At 49.8% G+C, this 25,226-nt stretch overlaps 31 non-coding genes and 2 pseudogenes across 31 annotated transcripts; all 33 read left to right on the top strand.

Annotated features, from left to right (window-relative positions):
• The first annotated feature begins 478 nt into the window (after positions 1-478).
• On the top strand, positions 479-643 carry LOC114818185. Its single transcript, XR_003766006.1, has one exon. It is a non-coding gene; the product is annotated as a U1 spliceosomal RNA (small nuclear RNA).
• Positions 644-1,302: 659 nt separating this feature from the next.
• LOC114818027 lies at positions 1,303-1,472 on the top strand. Its single transcript, XR_003765853.1, has one exon. It is a non-coding gene; the product is annotated as a U1 spliceosomal RNA (small nuclear RNA).
• Positions 1,473-1,988: 516 nt separating this feature from the next.
• LOC114818187 lies at positions 1,989-2,152 on the top strand. Its single transcript, XR_003766008.1, has one exon. It is a non-coding gene; the product is annotated as a U1 spliceosomal RNA (small nuclear RNA).
• Positions 2,153-2,771: 619 nt separating this feature from the next.
• LOC114818163 lies at positions 2,772-2,936 on the top strand. Its single transcript, XR_003765984.1, has one exon. It is a non-coding gene; the product is annotated as a U1 spliceosomal RNA (small nuclear RNA).
• A 511-nt stretch (positions 2,937-3,447) lies between these two features.
• On the top strand, positions 3,448-3,611 carry LOC114818172. Its single transcript, XR_003765993.1, has one exon. It is a non-coding gene; the product is annotated as a U1 spliceosomal RNA (small nuclear RNA).
• A 508-nt stretch (positions 3,612-4,119) lies between these two features.
• LOC114818007 lies at positions 4,120-4,284 on the top strand. Its single transcript, XR_003765835.1, has one exon. It is a non-coding gene; the product is annotated as a U1 spliceosomal RNA (small nuclear RNA).
• Positions 4,285-4,791: 507 nt separating this feature from the next.
• LOC114818170 lies at positions 4,792-4,955 on the top strand. The gene has a single exon (XR_003765991.1). It is a non-coding gene; the product is annotated as a U1 spliceosomal RNA (small nuclear RNA).
• Positions 4,956-5,467: 512 nt separating this feature from the next.
• On the top strand, positions 5,468-5,632 carry LOC114818011. The gene has a single exon (XR_003765839.1). It is a non-coding gene; the product is annotated as a U1 spliceosomal RNA (small nuclear RNA).
• A 619-nt stretch (positions 5,633-6,251) lies between these two features.
• Positions 6,252-6,416, top strand: LOC114818001. Its single transcript, XR_003765829.1, has one exon. It is a non-coding gene; the product is annotated as a U1 spliceosomal RNA (small nuclear RNA).
• Positions 6,417-7,074: 658 nt separating this feature from the next.
• Positions 7,075-7,244, top strand: LOC114818026. The gene has a single exon (XR_003765852.1). It is a non-coding gene; the product is annotated as a U1 spliceosomal RNA (small nuclear RNA).
• Positions 7,245-7,754: 510 nt separating this feature from the next.
• Positions 7,755-7,919, top strand: LOC114818184. Its single transcript, XR_003766005.1, has one exon. It is a non-coding gene; the product is annotated as a U1 spliceosomal RNA (small nuclear RNA).
• Positions 7,920-8,537: 618 nt separating this feature from the next.
• LOC114818162 lies at positions 8,538-8,702 on the top strand. Its single transcript, XR_003765983.1, has one exon. It is a non-coding gene; the product is annotated as a U1 spliceosomal RNA (small nuclear RNA).
• A 509-nt stretch (positions 8,703-9,211) lies between these two features.
• On the top strand, positions 9,212-9,375 carry LOC114818169. Its single transcript, XR_003765990.1, has one exon. It is a non-coding gene; the product is annotated as a U1 spliceosomal RNA (small nuclear RNA).
• Positions 9,376-9,885: 510 nt separating this feature from the next.
• On the top strand, positions 9,886-10,049 carry LOC114817993. The gene has a single exon (XR_003765821.1). It is a non-coding gene; the product is annotated as a U1 spliceosomal RNA (small nuclear RNA).
• Positions 10,050-10,559: 510 nt separating this feature from the next.
• LOC114817998 lies at positions 10,560-10,723 on the top strand. Its single transcript, XR_003765826.1, has one exon. It is a non-coding gene; the product is annotated as a U1 spliceosomal RNA (small nuclear RNA).
• Positions 10,724-11,340: 617 nt separating this feature from the next.
• LOC114818158 lies at positions 11,341-11,503 on the top strand. Its single transcript, XR_003765979.1, has one exon. It is a non-coding gene; the product is annotated as a U1 spliceosomal RNA (small nuclear RNA).
• Positions 11,504-13,661: 2,158 nt separating this feature from the next.
• LOC114818037 lies at positions 13,662-13,811 on the top strand (annotated as a pseudogene).
• A 510-nt stretch (positions 13,812-14,321) lies between these two features.
• LOC114818128 lies at positions 14,322-14,485 on the top strand. The gene has a single exon (XR_003765949.1). It is a non-coding gene; the product is annotated as a U1 spliceosomal RNA (small nuclear RNA).
• A 619-nt stretch (positions 14,486-15,104) lies between these two features.
• Positions 15,105-15,265, top strand: LOC114818019. The gene has a single exon (XR_003765846.1). It is a non-coding gene; the product is annotated as a U1 spliceosomal RNA (small nuclear RNA).
• A 660-nt stretch (positions 15,266-15,925) lies between these two features.
• LOC114818035 lies at positions 15,926-16,094 on the top strand. Its single transcript, XR_003765859.1, has one exon. It is a non-coding gene; the product is annotated as a U1 spliceosomal RNA (small nuclear RNA).
• Positions 16,095-16,606: 512 nt separating this feature from the next.
• Positions 16,607-16,767, top strand: LOC114818014. Its single transcript, XR_003765842.1, has one exon. It is a non-coding gene; the product is annotated as a U1 spliceosomal RNA (small nuclear RNA).
• Positions 16,768-17,384: 617 nt separating this feature from the next.
• On the top strand, positions 17,385-17,549 carry LOC114818010. Its single transcript, XR_003765838.1, has one exon. It is a non-coding gene; the product is annotated as a U1 spliceosomal RNA (small nuclear RNA).
• Positions 17,550-18,057: 508 nt separating this feature from the next.
• LOC114818021 lies at positions 18,058-18,217 on the top strand. The gene has a single exon (XR_003765848.1). It is a non-coding gene; the product is annotated as a U1 spliceosomal RNA (small nuclear RNA).
• Positions 18,218-18,710: 493 nt separating this feature from the next.
• Positions 18,711-18,873, top strand: LOC114818155. The gene has a single exon (XR_003765976.1). It is a non-coding gene; the product is annotated as a U1 spliceosomal RNA (small nuclear RNA).
• A 492-nt stretch (positions 18,874-19,365) lies between these two features.
• LOC114818024 lies at positions 19,366-19,521 on the top strand. Its single transcript, XR_003765850.1, has one exon. It is a non-coding gene; the product is annotated as a U1 spliceosomal RNA (small nuclear RNA).
• Positions 19,522-20,012: 491 nt separating this feature from the next.
• LOC114818023 lies at positions 20,013-20,165 on the top strand (annotated as a pseudogene).
• A 606-nt stretch (positions 20,166-20,771) lies between these two features.
• Positions 20,772-20,932, top strand: LOC114818022. The gene has a single exon (XR_003765849.1). It is a non-coding gene; the product is annotated as a U1 spliceosomal RNA (small nuclear RNA).
• A 641-nt stretch (positions 20,933-21,573) lies between these two features.
• On the top strand, positions 21,574-21,740 carry LOC114818032. Its single transcript, XR_003765858.1, has one exon. It is a non-coding gene; the product is annotated as a U1 spliceosomal RNA (small nuclear RNA).
• A 507-nt stretch (positions 21,741-22,247) lies between these two features.
• Positions 22,248-22,409, top strand: LOC114818013. The gene has a single exon (XR_003765841.1). It is a non-coding gene; the product is annotated as a U1 spliceosomal RNA (small nuclear RNA).
• Positions 22,410-23,023: 614 nt separating this feature from the next.
• Positions 23,024-23,189, top strand: LOC114818005. The gene has a single exon (XR_003765833.1). It is a non-coding gene; the product is annotated as a U1 spliceosomal RNA (small nuclear RNA).
• A 511-nt stretch (positions 23,190-23,700) lies between these two features.
• LOC114818015 lies at positions 23,701-23,863 on the top strand. The gene has a single exon (XR_003765843.1). It is a non-coding gene; the product is annotated as a U1 spliceosomal RNA (small nuclear RNA).
• A 506-nt stretch (positions 23,864-24,369) lies between these two features.
• LOC114817992 lies at positions 24,370-24,533 on the top strand. The gene has a single exon (XR_003765820.1). It is a non-coding gene; the product is annotated as a U1 spliceosomal RNA (small nuclear RNA).
• A 508-nt stretch (positions 24,534-25,041) lies between these two features.
• LOC114817997 lies at positions 25,042-25,205 on the top strand. Its single transcript, XR_003765825.1, has one exon. It is a non-coding gene; the product is annotated as a U1 spliceosomal RNA (small nuclear RNA).
• The last annotated feature ends 21 nt before the right edge of the window (positions 25,206-25,226 follow it).

Raw genomic sequence — 25,226 nt, 5'->3', positions numbered from 1 at the left:
CAGCGCTTAGAACAGTGCTTGGCACATAGTAAGCGCTTAACAAGCAGCATCATTATTATTATTAGAAACGACATGGTCAATTTAAAGCAGCAAGGTTTTAACAGAGGGTCCTGGATTTTAAGCTTGGGTTTGCCCCTTGCTTGCCACTCGACTTTTCTATAGCTCATTGAGTCTGTCGAATTTAGCGGGCATTTAACCAGTGAGTGTGCAAGAACACAATATAATAATGATGGTAGTTGTTAAGCGCTTACTATGTGCCGAGCACTGTTCTAAGCGCTGGGGTAGATACAGGGGAATGAGGTTGTCCCACGTGGGGCTCACAGACTTCATCCCCATTTTGCAGATGAGGTAACTGAGGCACAGAGAAGTGAAGCGACTTGCCCACAGTCACACAGCTGGCACGTGGCAGAGCCGGGATTTGAACTCATGACCTCTGACTCCAAAGCCCGGGCTCTTTCCACTGAGCCACGCTGCTTCTCTACTTACCTGGCAGGGGAGACACCATGATCACGTAGGTGGTTTTCCCAGGGTGAGGCTCCGCCATTGCACTTTGGGCTGTGCTGACCCCTGCGATTTCCCCAAGTGCGGGAAACTCGACTGCATAATTGGTGGTAGTGGGGGACTGCGTTCGCACTCTCCCCTGAAACAGTCAGTTTAAGAGCAGAGCTGTTTCGGAGTTTTGGTTTGTTACTTTTCGGAGCTATAGAAAGTAGTCGAGAAAGTGATTTAGAAAGTTTTTTTCCTTTTGCCTTTAGGTGGTGTAATTTCACGCTTTCCTTTCACTTTTAAAGCCGGGAAAGTCAATGAAGTATTGTTGGGTGCTTTGTCAGTATATTTTTCAGTTGTCTTCAAGCTATGAGCGTGCAGTAATATGGTTAATCAATTGAGTACCATTTTAAAGGTGAAAATTTCTTTTGTAGCGAGTAACTAGCCTTTTATTTTATTATTTTTATCAGTGGTGTATGAGGAGTTAACTTTAAACAGGGCTCTCTCTGCTAAGCACTTGAGGCACTACAAAGTACATATGCACTTTTTTTGCCCACAACAAGTTTACAATGTACAGGGGGAAGCAGATTTAATTTTAAATGAATTTAAAAATTACCTCTCTCCTGGTGTGGTGTAAAATAAGAATTCGGAGTATGGACCAATTTTCAACTTGAGAGTATTTTTCGAGATTTGGTTTAATCATTTCCGGTTGGTTGCTAGGAAGCAGACGTGGGTTCTTACCCCGGCTATGCTACTTGTCCGCTGTGTAGTGTCGTGCCGTGCACACAGTACGGACTGAATAAACACAATGGAATGAAAGTGAGCGTGGCTCAGTGGAAAGAGCCGGCCGGAGCCGTAGGTGGTTTTCCCAGGGTGAGGCTCCGCCATTGCACTTGGGCTGTGCTGACCCCTGCGATTTCCCCAAATGCGGGAAACTCGACTGCATAATTGGTGGTAGTGGGGGACTGCGTTCGCGCCCTCCCCTGGTGTCCTAGTTAAAAATCAGGGCTTTAGTTTCGTAATTTCTTCTACTTCCTCGAACATTTCAAGTGTCGCTCTTAGAGCCGCTGCCGTCGGAGTCTACATTTCGTCTTTCGCAATTTGTCTTCCATGTGATTTGTCCCCGGTGGTTTTAAGCTCCGTCAGGCTTTGTCTTGGCAAACCCATCTGAAAAATGTCATGAGCGCGGGGGCCCGGGATCGCCGGGGATGACGGTTTATACTTTAATAATAATAATAATAATAATAATGATGATGGTAGTTGTTAAGCGCTTAGTATGTGCAGAGCACTGTTCTAAGCGCTGGGGTAGACACAGGGGAATGAGGTTGTCCCCCGTGGGGCTCACAGACTTCATCCCCATTTTACAGATGAGGTAACTGAGGCACAGAGAAGTGAAGCGACTTGCCCACAGTCACACAGCTGGCAAGTGGCAGAGCCGGGATTTGAACTCATGACCTCTGACTCCAAAGCCCGGGCCCTTTCCACTGAGCCACGCTGCTTCTCTACTTACCTGGCAGGGGAGACACCATGGTCACGTAGGTGGTTTTCCCAGGGTGAGGCTCCGCCATTGCACTTGGGCTGTGCTGACCCCTGCGATATCCCCAAATGCGGGAAACTCGACTGCATAATTTGTGGTAGTGGGGGACTGCGTTCGTGCCCTCCCCTGGTGTCCTAGTTAAAAATCAGGGCTTTAGTTTCATAATTTCTTCTATTATTATTATTATTATTTGTGCCTCACTTACCGTATTTGTCAAGTGGGGATTTTTAGACTGTGAGCCCAGCGTGGGACAACCTGATGACCTACCGCAGCGCTTAGAACAGTGCTTGGCACATAGTAAGCGCTTAACAAGCAGCATCATTATTATTATTAGAAACGACATGGTCAATTTAAAGCAGCAAGGTTTTAACAGAGGGTCCTGGATTTTAAGCTTGGGTTTGCCCCTTCCTTGCCACTCGACTTTTCTATAGCTCATTGAGTCTGTCGAATTTAGCGGGCATTTAACCAGTGAGTGTGCAAGAACACAATATATTAATGATGGTAGTTGTTAAGCGCTTACTATGTGCCGAGCACTGTTCTAAGCGCTGGGGTAGACACAGGGGAATCAGGTTGTCCCACGTGGGGCTCACAGACTTCATCCCCATTTTACAGATGAGGTAACTGAGGCACAGAGAAGTGAAGCGACTTGCCCACAGTCACACAGCTGGCAAGTGGCAGAGCCGGGATTATGAACTCATGACCTCTGACTCCAAAGCCCGGGCTCTTTCCACTGAGCCACGCTGCTTCTCTACTTACCTGGCAGGGGAGACACCATGATCACGTAGGTGGTTTTCCCAGGGTGAGGCTCCGCCATTGCACTTTGGGCTGTGCTGACCCCTGCGATTTCCCCAAGTGCGGGAAACTCGACTGCATAATTGGTGGTAGTGGGGGACTGCGTTCGCGCCCTCCCCTGGTGTCCTAGTTAAAAATCAGGGCTTTAGTTTCGTAATTTCTTCTACTTCCTCGAACATTTCAAGTGTCGCTCTTAGAGCCGCTGCCGTCGGAGTCTACATTTCGTCTTTCGCAATTTGTCTTCCATGTGATTTGTCCCCGGTGGTTTTAAGCTCCGTCAGGCTTTGTCTTGGCAAACCCATCTGAAAAAATGTCATGAGCGCGGGGGCCCGGGATCGCCGGGGATGACGGTTTATACTTTAATAATAATAATAATAATGATGATGGTAGTTGTTAAGCGCTTAGTATGTGCAGAGCACTGTTCTAAGCGCTGGGGTAGATACAGGGGAATGAGGTTGTCCCCCGTGGGGCTCACAGACTTCATCCCCATTTTGCAGATGAGGTAACTGAGGCACAGAGAAGTGAAGCGACTTGCCCACAGTCACACAGCTGGCACGTGGCAGAGCCGGGATTTGAACTCATGACCTCTGACTCCAAAGCCCGGGCTCTTTCCACTGAGCCACGCTGCTTCTCTACTTACCTGGCAGGGGAGACACCATGATCACGTAGGTGGTTTTCCCAGGGTGAGGCTCCGTCATTGCACTTGGGCTGTGCTGACCCCTGCGATTTCCCCAAATGCGGGAAACTCGACTGCATAATTGGTGGTAGTGGGGGACTGCGTTCGCGCCCTCCCCTGGTGTCCTAGTTAAAAATCAGGGCTTTAGTTTCGTAATTTCTTCTACTTCCTCGAACATTTCAAGTGTCGCTCTTAGAGCCGCTGCCGTCGGAGTCTACATTTCGTCTTTCGCAATTTGTCTTCCATGTGATTTGTCCCCGGTGGTTTTAAGCTCCGTCAGGCTTTGTCTTGGCAAACCCATCTGAAAAATGTCCATGAGCGCGGGGGCCCGGGATCGCCGGGGATGATGGTTTATACTTTAATAATAATAACAATGATTATGGTAGTTGTTAAGCGCTTAGTATGTGCAGAGCACTGTTCTAAGCGCTGGGGTAGATACAGGGGAATGAGGTTGTCCCACGTGGGGCTCACAGACTTCATCCCCATTTTACAGATGAGGTAACTGAGGCACAGAGAAGTGAAGCGACTTGCCCACAGTCACACAGCTGGCACGTGGCAGAGCCGGGATTTGAACTGATGACCTCTGACTCCAAAGCCCGGGCTCTTTCCACTGAGCCACGCTGCTTCTCGGCTTACCTGGCAGGGGAGACAACCATGGTCACGTAGGTGGTTTTCCCAGGGTGAGGCTCCGCCATTGCACTTGGGCTGTGCTGACCCCTGCGATTTCCCCAAATGCGGGAAACTCGACTGCATAATTGGTGGTAGTGGGGGACTGCGTTCGCGCTCTCCCCTGGTGTCTTAGTTAAAAATCAGAGTTTTAGTTGCGTAATTTTTTCCATCTTCTCGGACATTTTAATGTCGCTCTTAGAGCCGCGGCCGTCGGAGTCTACATTTCGTCTTTCGCAATTTGTCTTCCATGTGATTTGTCCCCGGTGGTTTTAAGCTCCGTCAGGCTTTGTCTTGGCAAACCCATCTGAAAAATGTCATGAGCGCGGGGGGCCCGGGATCGCCGGGGATGACGGTTTATACTTTAATAATAATAATAATGATGATGGTAGTTGTTAAGCGCTTACTATGTGCAGAGCACTGTTCTAAGCGCTAGGGTAGATACAGGGGAATGAGGTTGTCCCCCGTGGGGCTCACAGACTTCATCCCCATTTTGCAGATGAGGTAACTGAGGCACAGAGAAGTGAAGCGACTTGCCCACAGTCACACAGCTGGCAAGTGGCAGAGCCGGGATTTGAACTCATGACCTCTGACTCCAAAGCCCGGGCTCTTTCCACTGAGCCACGCTGCTTCTCTACTTACCTGGCAGGGGAGACACCATGATCACGTAGGTGGTTTTCCCAGGGTGAGGCTCCGTCATTGCACTTGGGCTGTGCTGACCCCTGCGATTTCCCCAAATGCGGGAAACTCGACTGCATAATTGGTGGTAGTGGGGGACTGCGTTCGCGCCCTCCCCTGGTGTCCTAGTTAAAAATCAGGGCTTTAGTTCGTAATTTCTTCTACTTCCTCGAACATTTCAAGTGTCGCTTCTTAGAGCCGCTGCCGTCGGAGTCTACATTTCGTCTTTCGCAATTTGTCTTCCATGTGATTTGTCCCCGGTGGTTTTAAGCTCCGTCAGGCTTTGTCTTGGCAAACCCATCTGAAAAATGTCATGAGCGCGGGGGCCCGGGATCGCCGGGGATGACGGTTTATACTTTAATAATAATAATAATAATGATGATGGTAGTTGTTAAGCGCTTAGTATGTGCAGAGCACTGTTCTAAAGCGCTGGGGTAGATACAGGGGAATGAGGTTGTCCCCCGTGGGGCTCACAGACTTCATCCCCATTTTGCAGATGAGGTAACTGAGGCACAGAGAAGTGAAGCGACTTGCCCACAGTCACACAGCTGGCAAGTGGCAGAGCCGGGATTTGAAACTCATGACCTCTGACTCCAAAGCCCGGGCTCTTTCCACTGAGCCACGCTGCTTCTCTACTTACCTGGCAGGGGAGACACCATGGTCACGTAGGTGGTTTTCCCAGGGTGAGGCTCCGCCATTGCACTTTGGGCTGTGCTGACCGCTGCGATTTCCCCAAGTGCGGGAAACTCGACTGCATAATTGGTGGTAGTGGGGGACTGCGTTCGCGCCCTCCCCTGGTGTCCTAGTTAAAAATCAGGGCTTTAGTTTCATAATTTCTTCTATTATTATTATTATTATTTGTGCCTCACTTACCGTATCTGTCAAGTGGGGATTTTTAGACTGTGAGCCCAACGTGGGACAACCTGATGACCTACCCCAGCGCTTAGAACAGTGCTTGGCACATAGTAAGCGCTTAACAAGCAGCATCATTATTATTATTAGAAACGACATGGTCAATTTAAAGCAGCAAGGTTTTAACAGAGGGTCCTGGATTTTAAGCTTGGGTTTGCCCCTTGCTTGCCACTCGACTTTTCTATAGCTCATTGAGTCTGTCGAATTTAGCGGGCATTTAACCAGTGAGTGTGCAAGAACACAATATAATAATGATGGTAGTTGTTAAGCGCTTACTATGTGCCGAGCACTGTTCTAAGCGCTGGGGTAGACACAGGGGAATCAGGTTGTCCCACGTGGGGCTCACAGACTTCATCCCCATTTTACAGATGAGGTAACTGAGGCACAGAGAAGTGAAGCGACTTGCCCACAGTCACACAGCTGGCAAGTGGCAGAGCCGGGATTATGAACTCATGACCTCTGACTCCAAAGCCCGGGCTCTTTCCACTGAGCCACGCTGCTTCTCTACTTAACTGGCAGGGGAGACACCATGATCACGTAGGTGGTTTTCCCAGGGTGAGGCTCCGCCATTGCACTTTGGGCTGTGCTGACCCCTGCGATTTCCCCAAGTGCGGGAAACTCGACTGCATAATTGGTGGTAGTGGGGGACTGCGTTCGCACTCTCCCCTGAAACAGTCAGTTTAAGAGCAGAGCTGTTTCGGAGTTTTGGTTTGTTACTTTTCGGAGCTATAGAAAGTAGTCGAGAAAGTGATTTAGAAAGTTTTTTTCCTTTTGCCTTTAGGTGGTGTAATTTCACGCTTTCCTTTCACTTTTAAAGCCGGGAAAGTCAATGAAGTATTGTTGGGTGCTTTGTCAGTATATTTTTCAGTTGTCTTCAAGCTATGAGCGTGCAGTAATATGGTTAATCAATTGAGTACCATTTTAAAGGTGAAAATTTCTTTTGTAGCGAGTAACTAGCCTTTTATTTTATTATTTTTATCAGTGGTGTATGAGGAGTTAACTTTAAACAGGGCTCTCTCTGCTAAGCACTTGAGGCACTACAAAGTACATATGCACTTTTTTGCCCACAACAAGTTTACAATGTACAGGGGGAAGCAGATTTAATTTTAAATGAATTTAAAAATTACCTCTCTCCTGGTGTGGTGTAAAATAAGAATTCGGAGTATGGACCAATTTTCAACTTGAGAGTATTTTTCGAGATTTGGTTTAATCATTTCCGGTTGGTTGCTAGGAAGCAGACGTGGGTTCTTACCCCGGCTATGCTACTTGTCCGCTGTGTAGTGTCGTGCCGTGCACACAGTACGGACTGAATAAACACAATGGAATGAAAGTGAGCGTGGCTCAGTGGAAAGAGCCGGCCGGAGCCGTAGGTGGTTTTCCCAGGGTGAGGCTCCGCCATTGCACTTGGGCTGTGCTGACCCCTGCGATTTCCCCAAATGCGGGAAACTCGACTGCATAATTGGTGGTAGTGGGGGACTGCGTTCGCGCCCTCCCCTGGTGTCCTAGTTAAAAATCAGGGCTTTAGTTTCGTAATTTCTTCTACTTCCTCGAACATTTCAAGTGTCGCTCTTAGAGCCGCTGCCGTCGGAGTCTACATTTCGTCTTTCGCAATTTGTCTTCCATGTGATTTGTCCCCGGTGGTTTTAAGCTCCGTCAGGCTTTGTCTTGGCAAACCCATCTGAAAAATGTCATGAGCGCGGGGGCCCGGGATCGCCGGGGATGACGGTTTATACTTTAATAATAATAATAATAATGATGATGGTAGTTGTTAAGCGCTTACTATGTGCAGAGCACTGTTCTAAGCGCTGGGGTAGACACAGGGGAATGAGGTTGTCCCCCGTGGGGCTCACAGACTTCATCCCCATTTTACAGATGAGGTAACTGAGGCACAGAGAAGTGAAGCGACTTGCCCACAGTCACACAGCTGGCAAGTGGCAGAGCCGGGATTTGAACTCATGACCTCTGACTCCAAAGCCCGGGCCCTTTCCACTGAGCCACGCTGCTTCTCTACTTACCTGGCAGGGGAGACACCATGGTCACGTAGGTGGTTTTCCCAGGGTGAGGCTCCGCCATTGCACTTGGGCCTGTGCTGACCCCTGCGATATCCCCAAATGCGGGAAACTCGACTGCATAATTTGTGGTAGTGGGGGACTGCGTTCGTGCCCTCCCCTGGTGTCCTAGTTAAAAATCAGGGCTTTAGTTTCATAATTTCTTCTATTATTATTATTATTATTTGTGCCTCACTTACCGTATTTGTCAAGTGGGGATTTTAGACTGTGAGCCCAGCGTGGGACAACCTGATGACCTACCGCAGCGCTTAGAACAGTGCTTGGCACATAGTAAGCGCTTAACAAGCAGCATCATTATTATTATTAGAAACGACATGGTCAATTTAAAGCAGCAAGGTTTTAACAGAGGGTCCTGGATTTTAAGCTTGGGTTTGCCCCTTCCTTGCCACTCGACTTTTCTATAGCTCATTGAGTCTGTCGAATTTAGCGGGCATTTAACCAGTGAGTGTGCAAGAACACAATATATTAATGATGGTAGTTGTTAAGCGCTTACTATGTGCCGAGCACTGTTCTAAGCGCTGGGGTAGACACAGGGGAATCAGGTTGTCCCACGTGGGGCTCACAGACTTCATCCCCATTTTACAGATGAGGTAACTGAGGCACAGAGAAGTGAAGCGACTTGCCCACAGTCACACAGCTGGCAAGTGGCAGAGCCGGGATTATGAACTCATGACCTCTGACTCCAAAGCCCGGGCTCTTTCCACTGAGCCACGCTGCTTCTCTACTTACCTGGCAGGGGAGACACCATGATCACGTAGGTGGTTTTCCCAGGGTGAGGCTCCGCCATTGCACTTTGGGCTGTGCTGACCCCTGCGATTTCCCCAAGTGCGGGAAACTCGACTGCATAATTGGTGGTAGTGGGGGACTGCGTTCGCGCCCTCCCCTGGTGTCCTAGTTAAAAATCAGGGCTTTAGTTTCGTAATTTCTTCTACTTCCTCGAACATTTCAAGTGTCGCTCTTAGAGCCGCTGCCGTCGGAGTCTACATTTCGTCTTTCGCAATTTGTCTTCCATGTGATTTGTCCCCGGTGGTTTTAAGCTCCGTCAGGCTTTGTCTTGCAAACCCATCTGAAAAATGTCATGAGCGCGGGGGCCCGGGATCGCCGGGGATGACGGTTTATACTTTAATAATAATAATAATAATGATGATGGTAGTTGTTAAGCGCTTAGTATGTGCAGAGCACTGTTCTAAGCGCTGGGGTAGATACAGGGGAATGAGGTTGTCCCCCGTGGGGCTCACAGACTTCATCCCCATTTTGCAGATGAGGTAACTGAGGCACAGAGAAGTGAAGCGACTTGCCCACAGTCACACAGCTGGCACGTGGCAGAGCCGGGATTTGAACTCATGACCTCTGACTCCAAAGCCCGGGCTCTTTCCACTGAGCCACGCTGCTTCTCTACTTACCTGGCAGGGGAGACACCATGATCACGTAGGTGGTTTTCCCAGGGTGAGGCTCCGTCATTGCACTTGGGCTGTGCTGACCCCTGCGATTTCCCCAAATGCGGGAAACTCGACTGCATAATTGGTGGTAGTGGGGGACTGCGTTCGCGCCCTCCCCTGGTGTCCTAGTTAAAAATCAGGGCTTTAGTTTCGTAATTTCTTCTACTTCCTCGAACATTTCAAGTGTCGCTCTTAGAGCCGCTGCCGTCGGAGTCTACATTTCGTCTTTCGCAATTTGTCTTCCATGTGATTTGTCCCCGGTGGTTTTAAGCTCCGTCAGGCTTTGTCTTGGCAAACCCATCTGAAAAATGTCATGAGCGCGGGGGCCCGGGATCGCCGGGGATGACGGTTTATACTTTAATAATAATAATAATAATGATGATGGTAGTTGTTAAGCGCTTAGTATGTGCAGAGCACTGTTCTAAGCGCTGGGGTAGACACAGGGGAATGAGGTTGTCCCCCGTGGGGCTCACAGACTTCATCCCCATTTTACAGATGAGGTAACTGAGGCACAGAGAAGTGAAGCGACTTGCCCACAGTCACACAGCTGGCACGTGGCAGAGCCGGGATTTGAACTGATGACCTCTGACTCCAAAGCCCGGGCTCTTTCCACTGAGCCACGCTGCTTCTCTACTTACCTGGCAGGGGAGATACCATGATCACGTAGGTGGTTTTCCCAGGGTGAGGCTCAGCCACTGAACTTCGGCTGTGCTGACCCCTGCGATTTCCCCAAGTGCGGGAAACTCGACTGCATAATTGGTGGTAGTGGGGGACTGCGTTCGCGCCCTCCCCTGGTGTCCTAGTTAAAAATCAGGGCTTTAGTTTCGTAATTTCTTCTACTTCCTCGAACATTTCAAGTGTCGCTCTTAGAGCCGCTGCCGTCGGAGTCTACATTTCGTCTTTCGCAATTTGTCTTCCATGTGATTTGTCCCCGGTGGTTTTAAGCTCCGTCAGGCTTTGTCTTGGCAAACCCATCTGAAAAATGTCATGAGCGCGGGGGCCCGGGATCGCCGGGGATGACGGTTTATACTTTAATAATAATAATAATAATGATGATGGTAGTTGTTAAGCGCTTAGTATGTGCAGAGCACTGTTCTAAGCGCTGGGGTAGATACAGGGGAATGAGGTTGTCCCACGTGGGGCTCACAGACTTCATCCCCATTTTACAGATGAGGTAACTGAGGCACAGAGAAGTGAAGCGACTTGCCCACAGTCACACAGCTGGCACGTGGCAGAGCCGGGATTTGAACTGATGACCTCTGACTCCAAAGCCCGGGCTCTTTCCACTGAGCCACGCTGCTTCTCTACTTACCTGGCAGGGGAGATACCATGATCACGTAGGTGGTTTTCCCAGGGTGAGGCTCAGCCACTGAACTTCGGCTGTGCTGACCCCTGCGATTTCCCCAAATGCGGGAAACTCGACTGCATAATTGGTGGTAGTGGGGGACTGCGTTCACGCCCTCCCCTGGTGTCCTAGTTAAAAATCAGGGCTTTAGTTTCATAATTTCTTCTATTATTATTATTATTATTTGTGCCTCACTTACCGTATCTGTCAAGTGGGGATTTTTAGACTGTGAGCCCAACGTGGGACAACCTGATGACCTACCCAGCGCTTAGAACAGTGCTTGGCACATAGTAAGCGCTTAACAAGCAGCATCATTATTATTATTAGAAAACACATGGTCAATTTAAAGCAGCAAGGTTTTTAACAGAGGGTCCTGGATTTTAAGCTTGGGTTTGCCCCTTGCTTGCCACTCGACTTTTCTATAGCTCATTGAGTCTGTCGAATTTAGCGGGCATTTAACCAGTGAGTGTGCAAGAACACAATATAATAATGATGGTAGTTGTTAAGCGCTTACTATGTGCCGAGCACTGTTCTAAGCGCTGGGGTAGACACAGGGGAATGAGGTTGTCCCACGTGGGCTCACAGACTTCATCCCCATTTTACAGATGAGGTAACTGAGCACAGAGAAGTGAAGCGACTTGCCCACAGTCACACAGCTGGCAAGTGGCAGAGCCGGGATTATGAACTCATGACCTCTGACTCCAAAGCCCGGGCTCTTTCCACTGAGCCACGCTGCTTCTCTACTTACCTGGCAGGGAGACACCATGATCACGTAGGTGGTTTTCCAGGGTGAGGCTCCGCCATTGCACTTTGGGCTGTGCTGACCCCTGCGATTTCCCCAAATGCGGGAAACTCGACTGCATAATTTGTGGTAGTGGGGGACTGCGTTCGCGCTCTCCCCTGGTGTCTTAGTTAAAAATCAGAGTTTTAGTTTCGTAATTTTTTCCGTCTTCTTGGACATTTTTAATGTCGCTCTTATAGCCGCGGCGGTAGGAGTCCACATTTCATTTTTCGCAATTTGTCTTCGCTGTGATTTGTCCCCGGTGATTTTAAGCTAGTATTTTTCATTGTATTTCCAGCGTTTTGTATTCTCTCTGACGCGGAGAAGCCAGCTCCGCATCTAGAGAAGCAGCGTGGCGCAGTGGAAAGAGTCAGGAGTCAGGGCTCATGAGTTCGAATCCCAGCTCTGCCGCTTGTCGGCGGTGTGACTGTGGGCAAGTCACTTAACTTTTCTGTGCCTCAGTTCCCTCATCTGTAAAATGGGGATGAAGACTGTGAGCCCCACGTGGGACAACCTGATTCCCCTGTGTTTACCCCAGCGCTTAGAACAGTGCTCTGCACATAGTAAGCGCTTAACAAATACCAACATTATTATTATCTCAAAAGCGGAACGGTCGGCAGCATAATTTCTGTTTGCCATAGGCAACTTTCGCGCTTTCTCGTGGGCTTTGGGGCAAAAGTGAGTTAATCCAGGTAACGGTAGCCCTTCACTCAATTCCGCTCTGCTCAATAGCGGTAAGAGGTGAACCCAGTTTTTGCCCCTTGTTCTCTTGGCGGTGGTGGACGAGTTTCTTCATTTCAGTGTCTTTCCGTTATCTACTAATTCAGTATCACCGAAGCGGAGACACACACATCCCATCCCATGGTGAGGTCGGGTAGGAAGAGGGTGAGAGATGCGAGCGGGTGGAGAAGAGAGGAGAGGGAAAGAGGAGAAAACCAACCGCCAGGGGAGCAGGAGGGGCAAGTAGAGGGTGGCAAACATTTACGTTCGAGAGGTGGTCAGGGAATAACGGCCCGTGGAAAGGGGGGGAGGTTTTCCGAAGATCTCCTTTTGGGAGACAATTGAGACAGGCGGCAGAGACTGCGGCTTAAGTTGGCATTTTTTATTAGTAATTATTCTCAATAGCAAAGAGCAGCACGGGGCGCCATTGACGACCGTGGGAACCGTCCGTTTATAGTCAGCCTTATAGTCCGAGGTCTCCGCAGGCACTGAGGCGGCCGATCCGATCGGCCTTAGGTAGTCCACTCTCGGCTGAGTTTTGGATTGGGAGATCTCCGCCCCGTAGACTTTCTAGACTGGAACCTGCCGGCCGGCGGCCAGTCCGGTGCCCGCTCTCAGTGGCGTAGCGGGTTGTTTGGAGGGAAACGAGGACGCTCTGCCCCGTCACGGGAGAGAGGAGAATAATCACGTAAACGGGGTTTTCAGGCTGCGGCTCCTCTCGAGTGGCGGGGCTGTGCCCGTCCGTGCCCGCCGGCCGGAGCCGACCCAGGAGGCGGCGGAGGAGGAAGAAGGCTTTCGCGCGCTAGGGGCCGGACTTGGCGCTGCCAGGCCGGGGGTCCGGGGGTCCGGGGGTCCGGGGTTCCGGGGGTCGGTCGATCGGTTTGCCCCGTGCCCGTGGGGAAATAATGTATTTCCTTTCGTTTTTCGTATTTTTCATTTATTCTCACCAACGTGGAGAAGCACCCGCAAATGCGGAAAGGTCGCCCGCGTAATTTGTAGTAGCCGTGAACTGCTTTTTATTACTAATGATTATCGATGGCAAAGAGGACCACGGGGCCTCCATTGGCGACCGTGGGACCCATCCGTTGAAGCCAGCTGTTTAGTCCGAGGTCTCCGCAGGCTTTGAGGCGGGCCGATCCAGCCTTAGGTGCTCCATTCTCGGCTGAGTTTTGGATTGGGGGATTTCCGCCCCATAGACTTTCTAGACCGGACCCTGCCGGCCGGCGGTCAGTCCCGTGTCCGGTGCCCGGTGCCCGGTGTCCTAGCGGGTTGATTTGGAGGGAAACGAGGACGTTCTGCCCCGTCACAGGAGAGAGGAGAATAATCACGTAAACGGTGTTTTCAGGCTGCGGCTCCTCTCGAGGGCGGGGCTGTGCCCGCCCGTGCCCGCCGGCCGGAGCCGGCCCAAGAGGCGGCGGAGGAGGAAGAAGGCGTACGTGCGGGGCCGGGCATGGCGCTGTAAGTCCGGCGGGTCCGGGAGCCGTCCGTCGGTCGATCACTTGGTCTGTTCCGCCACTACACTGCCCAAGCTCCTTTGAAGGAAACCCTCCGGGAGCCGCTATATTTAAGGCGAGCTGAGCCGTGACGTCCGGAGGACGTCAGGGCTCAGCCACTGAACTTCGGCTGTGCTGACCCCTGCGATTTCCCCAAGTGGCGGGAAACTCGACTGCATAATTGGTGGTAGTGGGGACTGCGTTGGCGCCCTCCCCTGGTGTCCTAGTTAAAAATCAGGGCTTTAGTTTCGTAATTTCTTCTACTTCCTCGAACATTTCAAGTGTCGCTCTTAGAGCCGCTGCCGTCGGAGTCTACATTTCGTCTTTCGCAATTTGTCTTCCATGTGATTTGTCCCCGGTGGTTTTAAGCTCCGTCAGGCTTTGACTTGGCAAACCCATCTGAAAAATGTCATGAGCGCGGGGGCCCGGGATCGCCGGGGATGACGGTTTATACTTTAATAATAATAATAATAATGATGATGGTAGTTGTTAAGCGCTTAGTATGTGCAGAGCACTGTTCTAAGCGCTGGGTAGACACAGGGGAATGAGGTTGTCCCCCGTGGGGCTCACAGACTTCATCCCCATTTTACAGATGAGGTAACTGAGGCACAGAGAAGTGAAGCGACTTGCCCACAGTCACACAGCTGGCAAGTGGCAGAGCCGGGATTTGAACTCATGACCTCTGACTCCAAAGCCCGGGCTCTTTCCACTGAGCCACGCTGCTTCTCTACTTACCTGGCAGGGGAGACACCATGGTCACGTAGGTGGTTTTCCCAGGGTGAGGCTCCGCCATTGCACTTGGGCTGTGCTGACCCCTGCGATTTCCCCAAATGCGGGAAACTCGACTGCATAATTGGTGGTAGTGGGGGACTGCGTTCGCGCTCTCCCCTGGTGTCCTAGTTAAAAATCAGGGCTTTAGTTTCATAATTTCTTCTATTATTATTATTATTATTTGTGCCTCACTTACCGTATCTGTCAAGTGGGGATTTTTAGACTGTGAGCCAACGTGGGACAACCTGATGACCTACCCAGCGCTTAGAACAGTGCTTGGCACATAGTAAGCGCTTAACAAGCAGCATCATTATTATTATTAGAAACGACATGGTCAATTTAAAGCAGCAAGGTTTTAACAGAGGGTCCTGGATTTTAAGCTTGGGTTTGCCCCTTGCTTGCCACTCGACTTTTCTATAGCTCATTGAGTCTGTCGAATTTAGCGGGCATTTAACCAGTGAGTGTGCAAGAACACAATATAATAATGATGGTAGTTGTTAAAGCGCTTACTATGTGCCGAGCACTGTTCTAAGCGCTGGGGTAGACACAGGGGAATCAGGTTGTCCCACGTGGGGCTCACAGACTTCATCCCCATTTTACAGATGAGGTAACTGAAGGCACAGAGAAGTGAAGCGACTTGCCCACAGTCACACAGCTGGCACGTGGCAGAGCCGGGATTATGAACTCATGACCTCTGACTCCAAAGCCCGGGCTCTTTCCACTGAGCCACGCTGCTTCTCTACTTAACTGGCAGGGGAGACACCATGATCACGTAGGTGGTTTCCAGGGTGAGGCTCCGCATTGCACTTTGGGCTGTGCTGACCCCTGCGATTTCCCAAGTGCGGGAAACTCGACTGCATAATTGGTGGTAGTGGGGGACTGCGTTCGCACTCTCCCCTGAAACAGTCAGTTTAAGAGCAGAGCTGTTTCGGAGTTTTGGTTTGTTACTTTTCGGAGCTATAGAAAGTAGTCGAGAAAGTGATTTAGAAAGTTTTTTTCCTTTTGCCTTTAGGTGGTGTAATTTCACGCTTTCCTTTCACTTTTAAAGCCGGGAAAGTCAATGAAGTATTGTTGGGTGCTTTGTCAGTATATTTTTCAGTTGTCTTCAAGCTATGAGCGTGCAGTAATATGGTTAATCAATTGAGTACCATTTTAAAGGTGAAAATTTCTTTTGTAGCGAGTAACTAGCCTTTTATTTTATTATTTTTATCAGTGGTGTATGAGGAGTTAACTTTAAACAGGGCTCTCTCTGCTAAGCACTTGAGGCACTACAAAGTACATATGCACTTTTTTTGCCCACAACAAGTTTACAATGTACAGGGGGAAGCAGATTTAATTTTAAATGAATTTAAAAATTACCTCTCTCCTGGTGTGGTGTAAAATAAGAATTCGGAGTATGGACCAATTTTCAACTTGAGAGTATTTTTCGAGATTTGGTTTAATCATTTCCGGTTGGTTGCTAGGAAGCAGACGTGGGTTCTTACCCCGGCTATGCTACTTGTCCGCTGTGTAAGTGTCGTGCCGTGCACACAGTACGGACTGAATAAACACAATGGAATGAAAGTGAGCGTGGCTCAGTGGAAAGAGCCGGCCGGAGCCGTAGGTGGTTTTCCCAGGGTGAGGCTCCGCCATTGCACTTGGGCTGTGCTGACCCTGCGATTTCCCCAAATGCGGGAAACTCGACTGCATAATTGGGTGGTAGTGGGGGACTGCGGTTCGCGCCCTCCCTGGTGTCCTAGTTAAAAATCAGGGCTTTAGTTTCGTAATTTCTTCTACTTCCTCGAACATTTCAAGTGTCGCTCTTAGAGCCGCTGCCGTCGGAGTCTACATTTCGTCTTTCGCAATTTGTCTTCCATGTGATTTGTCCCCGGTGGTTTTAAGCTCCGTCAGGCTTTGTCTTGGCAAACCCATCTGAAAAATGTCATGAGCGCGGGGGCCCGGATCGCCGGGGATGACGGTTTATACTTTAATAATAATAATAATAATAATAATGATGATGGTAGTTGTTAAGCGCTTACTATGTGCAGAGCACTGTTCTAAGCGCTGGGGTAGACACAGGGGAATGAGGTTGTCCCCCGTGGGGCTCACAGACTTCATCCCCATTTTACAGATGAGTAACTGAGGCACAGAGAAGTGAAGCGACTTCCCACAGTCACACAGCTGCAAGTGGCAGAGCCGGGATTTGAACTCATGACTCTGACTCCAAAGCCCGGGCCCTTTCCACTGAGCCACGCTGCTTCTCTACTTACCTGGCAGGGGAGACACCATGGTCACGTAGGTGGTTTTCCCAGGGTGAGGCTCCGCCATTGCACTTGGGCTGTGCTGACCCTGCGATTTCCCAAATGCGGGAACTCGACTGCATAATTTGTGGTAGTGGGGGACTGCGTTCGTGCCCTCCCCTGGTGTCCTAGTTAAAATCAGGGCTTTAGTTTCATAATTTCTTCTATTATTATTATTATTATTTGTGCCTCACTTACCGTATTTGTCAAGTGGGGATTTTTAGACTGTGAGCCCAGCGTGGGACAACCTGATGACCTACCGCAGCGCTTAGAACAGTGCTTGGCACATAGTAAGCGCTTAACAAGCAGCATCATTTTATTATTAGAAACGACATGGTCAATTTAAAGCAGCAAGGTTTTAACAGAGGGTCCTGGATTTTAAGCTTGGGTTTGCCCCTTCCTTGCCACTCGCACTTTTCTATAGCTCATTGAGTCTGTCGAATTTAGCGGGCATTTAACCAGTGAGTGTGCAAGAACACAATATATTAATGATGGTAGTTGTTAAGCGCTTACTAGTGCCGAGCACTGTTCTAGCGGCTGGGTAGACACAGGGGAATCAGGTTGTCCCACGTGGGGCTCACAGACTTCATCCCATTTTACAGATGAGGTAACTGAGGCACAGAGAAGTGAAGCGACTTTGCCACAGTCACACAGCTGGCAAGTGGCAAGAGCCGGGATTATGAACTCATGACCTCTGACTCCAAAGCCCGGGCTCCTTCCACTGAGCCACGCTGCTTCCTCTACTTACCTGGCAGGGGAGACACCATGATCACGTAGGTGGTTTTCCAGGGTGAGGCTCCGCCATTGCACTTTGGGGCTGTGCTGACCCCTGCGATTTCCCCAAGTGCGGGAAACTCGACTGCATAATTGGTGGTAGTGGGGGACTGCGTTCGCGCCCTCCCCTGGTGTCCTAGTTAAAAATCAGGGCTTTAGTTTCGTAATTTCTTCTACTTCCTCGAACATTTCAAGTGTCGCTCTTAGAGCCGCTGCCGTCGGAGTCTACATTTCGTCTTTCGCAATTTGTCTTCCATGTGATTTGTCCCCGGTGGTTTTAAGCTCCGTCAGGCTTTGTCTTGGCAAACCCATCTGAAAAATGTCATGAGCGCGGGGGGCCCGGGATCGCCGGGGATGACGGTTATACTTTAATAATAATAATAATAATGATGATGGTAGTTGTTAAGCGCTTAGTATGTGCAGAGCACTGTTCTAAGCGCTGGGTAGATACAGGGGAATGAGGTTGTCCCCCGTGGGGCTCACGACTTCATCCCCATTTTGCAAGATGAGGTAACTGAGGCACAGAGAAGTGAAGCGACTTGCCCACAGTCACACAGCTGGCACGTGGCAAGAGCCGGGATTTGAACTCATGACCTCTGACTCAAAGCCCGGCTCTTTCCACTGAGCCACGCTGCTTCTCTACTTACTGGCAGGGAGACACCATGATCACGTAGGTGGTTTTCCCAGGGTGAGGCTCCGTCATTGCACTTGGGCTGTGCTGACCCTGCGATTTCCCCAAATGCGGAAACTCGACTGCATAATTGTGGTAGTGTGGGGACTGCGTTCGCGCCCTCCCCTGGTGTCCTAGTTAAAAATCAGGGCTTTTAGTTCGTAATTTCTTCTACTTCTCGAACATTTCAAGTGTCGCTCTTAGAGCCGCTGCCGTCGGAGTCTACATTTCGTCTTTCGCAATTTGTCTTCCATGTGATTTGCCCGGTGGTTTTAAGCTCCGTCAGGCTTTGTCTTGGCAAACCCATCTGAAAATGTCATGAGCGCGGGGCCGGATCGCGGGATGATGGTTTATACTTTAATAATAATAACAATGATTGATGGTAGTTGTTAAGCGCTTAGTATGTGCAGAGCACTGTTCTAAGCGCTGGGGTAGATACAGGGAATGAGGTTGTCCCACGTGGGGCTCACAGACTTCATCCCCATTTTACAGATGAGGTAACTGAGCACAGAGAAGTGAAGCGACTTGCCCACAGTCACACAGCTGGCACGTGGCAGAGCCGGGATTTGAACTGATGACTCTGACTCCAAAGCCCGGCTCTTTCCAGAGCCACGCTGCTTCTCTACTTACCTGGCAGGGGAGACACCATGATCACGTAGGTGGTTTTCCCAGGGTGAGGCTCCGCCATTGCACTTGGGCTGTGCTGACCCCTGCGATTTCCCCAAATGCGGGAAAACTCGACTGCATAATTGGTGGTAGTGGGGACTGCGTTCGCGCTCTCCCCTGGTGTCTAGTTAAAAATCAGTTTAGTTGCGTAATTTTTCCATCTTCTCGACATTTTAATGTCGCTCTTAGAGCCGCGTGCCGTCGGAGTCTACATTTCGTCTTTCGCAATTTGTCTTCCATGTGATTTGTCCCCGGTGGTTTTAAGCTCCGTCAGGCTTTGTCTTGGCAAACCATCTGAAAAATGTCATGAGCGCGGGGCCCGGATCGCCGGGATGACGGATACTTTAATAATAATAATAATGATGATGGTAGTTGTTAAGCGCTTTACTATGTGCAGAGCACTGTTCTAAGCGCTAGGGTAGATACAGGGGAATGAGGTTGTCCCCCGTGGGGCTCACAGACTTCATCCCCATTTTGCAGATGAGTAACTGAGGCACAGAGAAGTGAAGCGACTTGCCCACAGTCACACAGCTGCAAGTGGCAGAGCCGGGATTTGAACTCATGACCTCTGACTCAAAGCCCGGGTCTTTCCACTGAGCCACGCTGCTTCTCTACTTACCTGCAGGGAGACACCATGATCACGTAGGTGTTTCCCAGGTGAGGCTCCGTCATTGCACTTGGGCTGTGCTGACCCCTGCGATTCCCAAATGCGGAAACTCGACTGCATAATTGGGGTTAGTGGGGGACTGCGTTCGCGCCCTCCCTGGTGTCCTAGTTAAAATCAGGCTTTAGTTTCGTAATTTCTTCTACTTCCTCGAACATTTCAAGTGTCGCTCTTAGAGCGCTCCGTCGGAGTCTACATTTCGTCTTTCGCAATTTGTCTTCCATGTGATTTGTCCCCGGTGGTTTAAGCTCCGTCAGGCTTTGTCTTGGCAAACCCATCTGAAAAATGTCATGAGCGCGGGGCCGGATCGCCGGGGATGACGGTTTATACTTTAATAATAATAATAATAATGATGATGTAGTTGTTAAGCGCTTAGTATGTGCAGAGCACTGTTCTAAGCGCTGGGTAGATACAGGGGAATGAGGTGTCCCCGTGGGGCTCACAGACTTCATCCCCATTTGCAGATGAGGTAACTGAGGCACAGAGAAGTGAAGCGACTTCACAGTCACACAGCTGGCAAGTGGCAGAGCCGGATTTGAACTCATGACCTCTGACTCCAAAGCCGGGCTCTTTCCACTGAGCCACGCTGCTTCTCTACTTACCTGGCAGGGGAGACACCATGTCACGTAGGTGTTTCCCAGGTGAGGCTCCGCCATTGCACTTGGGCTGTGCTGACCGCTGCGATTCCCCAAGTGCGGAAACTCGACTGCATAATTGGTGGTAGTGGGGGACTCGTTCGCGCCCTCCCTGGTGTCCTAGTTAAAAATCAGGGCTTTAGTTTCATAATTTCTTCTATTATTATTATTATTATTTGTGCCTCACTTACCGTATCTGTCAAGTGGGATTTTTAGACTGTGAGCCCAACGTGGGACAACCTGATGACCTACCCAGCGCTTAGAACAGTGCTTGGCACATAGTAAGCGCTTAACAAGCAGCATCATTATTATTAGAAACGACATGGTCAATTTAAAGCAGCAAGGTTTAACAAGGGTCCTGGATTTTAAGCTTGGGTTTGCCCCTTGCTTGCCACTCGACTTTTCTATAGCTCATTGAGTCTGTCGAATTTAGCGGGCATTTAACCAGTGATGTGCAAGAACACAATATAATAATGATGGTAGTTGTTAAGCGCTTACTATGTGCCGAGCACTGTTCTAAGCGCTGGGTAGACACAGGGGAATCGGTTGTCACGTGGGCTCACAGACTTCATCCCCATTTTACAGATGAGGTAACTGAGGCACAGAGAAGTGAAGCGACTTGCCCACAGTCACACAGCTGGCAAGTGCAGAGCCGGGATTATGAACTCATGACCTCTGACTCCAAAGCCCGGCTCTTTCCACTGAGCCACGCTGCTCTCTACTTAACTGGCAGGGAGACACCATGATCACGTAGGTGTTTTCCCAGGGTGAGGCTCCGCCATTGCACTTTGGGCTGTGCTGACCCTGCGATTTCCCAAGTGCGGGAAACTCGACTGCATAATTGGTGGTAGTGGGGGACTGCGTTCGCACTCTCCCTGAAACAGTCAGTTTAAGAGCAGAGCTGTTTCGGAGTTTTGTTTTTACTTTTCGGAGCTATAGAAAGTAGTCGAGAAAGTGATTTAGAAAGTTTTTTTCCTTTTGCCTTTAGGTGGTGTAATTTCACGCTTTCCTTTCACTTTTAAAGCCGGGAAAGTCAATGAAGTATTGTTGGGGCTTTGTCAGTATATTTCAGTTGTCTTCAAGCTATGAGCGTGCAGTAATATGGTTAATCAATTGAGTACCATTTTAAAGGTGAAAATTTCTTTTGTAGCGATAACTAGCCTTTTATTTTTATTTTTATCAGTGGTGTATGAGAGTTAACTTTAAACAGGCTCTTCTGCTAAGCACTTGAGGCACTACAAAGTACATATGCACTTTTTTGCCCACAACAAGTTTACAATGTACAGGGGAAGCAGATTTAATTTTAAATGAATTTAAAAATTACCTCTCTCCTGGTTGGTGTAAAATAAGAATTCGGAGTATGGACCAATTTTCAACTTGAGAGTATTTTTCGAGATTTGGTTTAATCATTTCCGGTTGGTTGCTAGAAGCAGACGTGGGTCTTACCCGGCTATGCTACTTGTCCGCTGTGTAGTGTCGTGCCGTGCACACAGTACGGACTGAATAAACACAATGGAATGAAAGTGAGCGTGGCTCAGTGGAAAGAGCCGGCCGGAGCCGTAGGTGGTTTTCCCAGGGTGAGGCTCCGCCATTGCACTTGGGCTGTGCTGACCCTGCGATTTCCCAAATGCGGGAAACTCGACTGCATAATGGTGGTAGTGGGGGACTGCGTTCGCGCCCTCCCCTGGTGTCCTAGTTAAAAATCAGGGCTTTAGTTTCGTAATTTCTTCTACTTCCTCGAACATTTCAAGTGTCGCTCTTAGAGCCGCTGCCGTCGGAGTCTACATTTCGTCTTTCGCAATTTGTCTTCCATGTGATTTGTCCCCGGTGGTTTTAAGCTCCGTCAGGCTTGTCTTGGCAAACCCATCTGAAAAATGTCATGAGCGCGGGGGCCCGGGATCGCCGGGGATGACGGTTTATACTTTAATAATAATAATAATAATGATGATGGTAGTTGTTAAGCGCTTACTATGTGCAGAGCACTGTTCTAAGCGCTGGGGTAGACACAGGGGAATGAGGTTGTCCCCGTGGGGCTCACAGACTTCATCCCCATTTTACAGATGAGGTAACTGAGGCACAGAGAAGTGAAGCGACTTGCCCACAGTCACACAGCTGGCAAGTGGCAGAGCCGGGATTTGAACTCATGACCTCTGACTCCAAAGCCGGGCCCTTTCCACTGAGCCACGCTGCTTCTCTACTTACCTGGCAGGGGAGACACCATGGTCACGTAGGTGGTTTTCCCAGGGTGAGGCTCCGCCATTGCACTTGGCTGTGCTGACCCCTGCGATATCCCCAATGCGGGAAACTCGACTGCATAATTTGTGGTAGTGGGGGACTGCGTTCGTGCCCTCCCCTGGTGTCCTAGTTAAAATCAGGGCTTTAGTTTCATAATTTCTTCTATTATTATTATTATTATTTGTGCCTCACTTACCGTATTTGTCAAGTGGGATTTTTAGACTGTGAGCCCAGCGTGGGACAACCTGATGACCTACCGCAGCGCTTAGAACAGTGCTTGGCACATAGTAAGCGCTTAACAAGCAGCATCATTATTATTATTAGAAACGACATGGTCAATTTAAAGCAGCAAGGTTTTAACAGAGGGTCCTGGATTTTAAGCTTGGGTTTGCCCTTCCTTGCCACTCGACTTTTCTATAGCTCATTGAGTCTGTCGAATTTAGCGGGCATTTAACCAGTGAGTGTGCAAGAACACAATATATTAATGATGGTAGTTGTAAGCGCTTACTATGTGCCGAGCACTGTTCTAAGCGCTGGGGTAGACACAGGGGAATCAGGTTGTCCCACGTGGGCTCACAGACTTCATCCCCATTTTACAGATGAGGTAACTGAGGCACAGAGAAGTGAAGCGACTTGCCCACAGTCACACAGCTGGCAAGTGGCAGAGCCGGGATTATGAACTCATGACCTCTGACTCCAAAGCCCGGGCTCTTTCCACTGAGCCACGCTGCTTCTCTACTTACCTGGCAGGGGAGACACCATGATCAACGTAGGTGGTTTTCCCAGGGTGAGGCTCCGCCATTGCACTTTGGGCTGTGCTGACCCCTGCGATTTCCCCAAGTGCGGGAAAACTCGACTGCATAATTGGTGGTAGTGGGGGACTGCGTTCGCGCCCCCCCTGGTGTCCTAGTTAAAAATCAGGGCTTTAGTTTCGTAATTTCTTCTACTTCCTCGAACATTTCAAGTGTCGCTCTTTAGAGCCGCTGCCGTCGGAGTCTACATTTCGTCTTTCGCAATTTGTCTTCCATGTGATTTGTCCCCGGTGGTTTTAAGCTCCGTCAGGCTTTGTCTTGGCAAACCCATCTGAAAAATGTCATGAGCGCGGGGGCCCGGGATCGCCGGGGATGACGGTTTATACTTTAATAATAATAATAATAATGATGATGGTAGTTGTTAAGCGCTTAGTATGTGCAGAGCACTGTTCTAAGCGCTGGGGTAGATACAGGGGAATGAGGTTGTCCCCCGTGGGGCTCACAGACTTCATCCCCATTTTGCAGATGAGGTAACTGAGGCACAGAGAAGTGAAGCGACTTGCCCACAGTCACACAGCTGGCACGTGGCAGAGCCGGGATTTGAACTCATGACCTCTGACTCCAAAGCCCGGGCTCTTTCCACTGAGCCACGCTGCTTCTCTACTTACCTGGCAGGGGAGACACCATGATCACGTAGGTGGTTTTCCAGGTGAGGCTCCGTCATTGGCACTTGGGCTGTGCTGACCCCTGCGATTTCCCCAAATGCGGGAAACTCGACTGCATAATTGGTGGTAGTGGGGGACTGCGTTCGCGCCCTCCCCTGGTGTCCTAGTTAAAATCAGGGCTTTAGTTTCGTAATTTCTTCTACTTCCTCGAACATTTCAAGTGTCGCTCTTAGAGCCGCTGCCGTCGGAGTCTACATTTCGTCTTTCGCAATTGTCTTCCATGTGATTTGTCCCCGGTGGTTTTAAGCTCCGTCAGGCTTTGTCTTGGCAAACCCATCTGAAAAATGTCATGAGCGCGGGGGCCCGGGATCGCCGGGGATGACGGTTTATACTTTAATAATAATAATAATAATGATGATGGTAGTTGTTAAGCGCTTAGTATGTGCAGAGCACTGTTCTAAGCGCTGGGGTAGACACAGGGGAATGAGGTTGTCCCCCGTGGGCTCACAGACTTCATCCCATTTTACAGATGAGGTAACTGAGGCACAGAGAAGTGAAGCGACTTGCCCACAGTCACACAGCTGGCACGTGGCAGAGCCGGGATTTGAACTGATGACCTCTGACTCCAAAGCCCGGGCTCTTTCCACTGAGCCACGCTGCTTCTCTACTTACCTGGCAGGGGAGATACCATGATCACGTAGGTGGTTTTCCCAGGGTGAGGCTCAGCCACTGAACTTCGGCTGTGCTGACCCCTGCGATTTCCCCAAGTGCGGGAAACTCGACTGCATAATTGGTGGTAGTGGGGGACTGCGTTCGCGCCCTCCCCTGGTGTCCTAGTTAAAATCAGGGCTTTAGTTTCGTAATTTCTTCTACTTCCTCGAACATTTCAAGTGTCGCTCTTAGAGCCGCTGCCGTCGGAGTCTACATTTCGTCTTTCGCAATTTGTCTTCCATGTGATTTGTCCCCGGTGGTTTTAAGCTCCGTCAGGCTTTGTCTTGGCAAACCCATCTGAAAAATGTCATGAGCGCGGGGGCCCGGGATCGCCGGGGGATGACGGTTTATACTTTAATAATAATAATAATAATGATGATGGTAGTTGTTAAGCGCTTAGTATGTGCAGAGCACTGTTCTAAGCGCTGGGGTAGATACAGGGGAATGAGGTTGTCCCACGTGGGGCTCACAGACTTCATCCCATTTTACAGATGAGGTAACTGAGGCACAGAGAAGTGAAGCGACTTGCCCACAGTCACACAGCTGGCACGTGGCAGAGCCGGGATTTGAACTGATGACCTCTGACTCCAAGCCCGGGCTCTTTCCACTGAGCCACGCTGCTTCTCTACTTACCTGGCAGGGGAGATACCATGATCACGTAGGTGGTTTTCCCAGGGTGAGGCTCAGCCACTGAACTTCGGCTGTGCTGACCCCTGCGATTTCCCCAAATGCGGGAAACTCGACTGCATAATTGGTGGTAGTGGGGGACTGCGTTCACGCCCTCCCCTGGTGTCCTAGTTAAAAATCAGG

Source organism: Ornithorhynchus anatinus, chromosome 17 (genome assembly GCF_004115215.2).
Source record: "Ornithorhynchus anatinus isolate Pmale09 chromosome 17, mOrnAna1.pri.v4, whole genome shotgun sequence".
Taxonomy (NCBI): Eukaryota; Metazoa; Chordata; class Mammalia; order Monotremata; family Ornithorhynchidae; genus Ornithorhynchus; species Ornithorhynchus anatinus.
Note: the sequence above shows the minus strand (reverse complement) of the source record. Positions and strands in the feature narration are given on the sequence as shown.